Source organism: Pithys albifrons, chromosome 2 (assembly GCF_047495875.1).
Source record: "Pithys albifrons albifrons isolate INPA30051 chromosome 2, PitAlb_v1, whole genome shotgun sequence".
Classification (NCBI taxonomy): Eukaryota; Metazoa; Chordata; class Aves; order Passeriformes; family Thamnophilidae; genus Pithys; species Pithys albifrons.
In genome coordinates this window covers 119,758,366-119,761,723 of record NC_092459.1, presented here as the reverse complement: position 1 = coordinate 119,761,723, position 3,358 = coordinate 119,758,366, and positions in this window count along the sequence as shown.

Sequence of the window (3,358 nt, the reverse complement as noted above, 5' to 3'; positions counted from 1 at the left end):
GTTCCCCTCTCTGTTGTTCATCACAGATGACAATTGTGGTTTCACGTCTGTGGGGCTGGGCTGGGTCTCCCTGGGAATCTCATCTCCTGGTGCAATTACTGCTCCTGGATGTCTCTGTCCTTGAAGTCTCCCCCCCAGTTAAGATCATCCATAAAGGCTTTATTTCCTGGTGGGAACTCCCACAGGATGATGTTGGTCCCTTTTTTTGAATGAGGCTGATTTGGGCATCCTCAAAACAACCCCTAAAACCCTTTGTGCAGGATGGGCAGGATGCACAGCAAAAAACAGGGAAGGACTGGAAAACAAGCACATTTTGGGTACTCCAGGGCTCTCTGGTGGTGCCACAAAGCTGCATTAGTGTAAAACAAGGCCCAATTAGATCTTTCAAGCCTTGTGTGTGCTGGCAGACAAATACACCATTTGCTCCACCCTGGTATTGATCCTGAAATGAAACCATGCCACCCTCTGCTCCCAGTTCCATTATCTCCAACCCCAAACACCCAGAAATCACAGCAAGAAACCCCCAGATCACAAAATTGCTTCCAATTCCTTGGTTTTATTTTTAGGCTTCTTTCTAATGTGCTTTGAATTTGCCTTCTGGGTTGTTTTTTTCTTTTAGCTGCTCAAATAAACTCAGCTCATCCCTCAAACCTTTTGAAAGTTGGGGGTTTTTAGAAAATGGGTTTTGCCTCTTGGGCCTGGGGCTTTAAGAAAGATAATATAAATATTTGTATATGTGTTTCTACAGATATTTATACCCTCAAGAAGTGACCTGCATGGAAAATTACATGAGTTGGTGGCACAAGGACCTCTTTGAAAGGGGGACAAACCTCTTTGAAAGGGTGACAAACCTCTTTGAAAGGGGGACAAACCTCTTTGAAAGGGGGACAAACCTCTTTGAAAGGGGGACAAACCACCACCAATGCACCAGGATTTGTCTGCCCAGGATGGAGATGAGAGGGCAAATGTTGGCTGGGCTCAATCAAGCCCTGCCAGCCCTGATCCTTCATGCCACCAGCCTGTGGCTTTCACATATGCACCTCCTTTTCATGCCTTGAAACACTGAGATACCTCCCTGAATCCAGACTGGGCTGCAGCCAAGGACTGGATGTTTGTTCTAAATCACCAAGGTCTGCTCTGCCATGTTTTAAAAGCTCATCCTGGGAGGAAGTTTTGCCAGGATGAGTTTTATCAGTGATAGGAGAGAGAACCTGACATAAAAAAAAAAAAAAAAAAAGCTTGTTCTCCCCTGGGCATTTTAACAAAGTGAGTTGCCCCAGGATTGAGTCGGTGCCCACCGTGTGCCCCCGCACACTCCTCTGGTTAATTCATCTCTTGGCACCTTCTCCTCTCTCCAGAGCTGCCATTGGCACTGGCACTGGGTAAATCTGCTGGAAAAAGCTGCTGGGGAAGCGTGTGAGAGTGTCTGTGTGTGTGGGCATGGTGGGCACTGCCAACCCCGTGGGGAGCTGCTCAACAGGCTGATCTCTGGGGAAAGGTCACAGCACCAGGAGCACTGCCAGGTGATGCCAGCCCAGGGAGCTGCTTCCCTGCCTGCCATGGCATCACAGGAAGGCTCTGAGCACTCATATTTAATGCATGAGGAGCACTGGGATAATATTTTCGTAGCTGGTGCTCTCAGGCTTTGTTTTATTTTAATTGTTGGGTAATAAGGGCTATGAAATTAGGGCTTGGGTGCCAAGGTTGGTAGGAGAGATCTGTAGGGTCAAAATCCAGAGCTGGAGCTTTGCTGGAGCCCATTCCTGATCCTGGGGATCAGGGACCACCAGAAAGTCCTGGCCCGTGGATCATGGAATTACAGAATGGTTTGGGATGGAAGTGACCTCTAAAGGTCATCTCATCCAACCCTCTGGAATGAGCAGGGACATCTTCAACAAGGGGATGGCTGCTGGTCTGGAATACCCTGCTCAGCCAGGCAGGGAATGATGCTGGAATGGTGCATTCAAGCTGAGTGCACCTCCAGCTTCCCCTCCCTTGAAACTGAGGAAAGTAATTTTTGCTTAAATTCAGATTTGATGCCACTGGTTTTCCTTCTAGAAGGATGGGAATCAGGAGGTCTGGACTACACACTCTGTTTTGCTGGGTTTGGTCCTGCTAATTTTAAGAGAAATCCATGAATCCAAGATTTTAACCCCTGGGTTGGGATAGGCTGCAAGCCAACTCTTATTATATAGGTATTTTCTACACCATGCCAATGAGACAAGAAAGGAAGAGATGGGAATTAGGAGTTAATTGCAAGGGCATTTCAGATGGGACCTGCCTTTTCTGTTGGCTGCCAGTGATGTCAGTGGGACACAAAGAGCCTCTGGGATCTGAGTCCTGATTTACAGGTTAGCTGGACCCATGGACTAACATTAGGTTGGAACAAGACCTTTGGATGTCACTTGGTCCAGCCCCAACTGGCCCTTAGCTATTTTTTTTAAAGCAATTTAGTGTTTTTGACAAGAATGATGGGAATATTGGGCTCTAACCCATCTCTTGTTCTGAGGTGGGATCAGGTATTTTCTCCTGCCACTTCACTTGGTATTAAACCCTACCAGGAGCAGGAATTCCACCCTGGCTGCAGGGAATCCATTCCATGTTGAGCCAAACTCACCAGAAGAACCTTTTCCAGCAGCAGGGTAAGAAAGACTCACAGTATTGACTGAGTCAAACAGCGTTTATTTCACTGCCTGTACCAGTGGCTGCCCCTGGTTTTGTCTGGGTTGTTGGGATCATTAACTCTGGGCTAACGAGGGCAGCGTTACGAGGATGCTGCACTGGGGAGCGATAAGGGGAGAGGATGGAGAGGTAAATTCAGGTGTAGAGCTAATCCCTGCTCTATGGCCCATTCCCCCTGCATATCACACGCCATCACACCGCCCCTTGTTAACCAACCCCGGGGGCATTTGTCCTCTCCGGGAAAATCTGACCAGATAAATTCCTCAGAGCTCCAAGCAGTGGGCAAAGGAGAAGAAGAAGAAGAGCCCACAATACAGTGCTGCCTATAAATATTTCACCAGGAAAGGTATGCAACTGGTATTTTGAACAAATCCCCAGCCACGGGTTTAATAAAGTGCCTTTAGCACGCCACTCTGCCCGTGTTTAAATCTAATTCCAGTTGTCAGTCAAATCGCTGGGTGTTATTAACCTATGGGCATAATTGCCTATTCCGAGTCTGCAGCTCTAAGAGGCTTTATGTATGATTGCAATAAATGAAATAACTTTTATGATTCTGACTCCTCGCCCAACGCGCTGACATTGAAAAGTCCACGTGCGCCGGCGTTGCTTTTGTCTGTGCCCGCGTGAGGGATTCATGGGGCGGCTCAGGAAGCTCCGTGTGCGCGGGGAAACCACT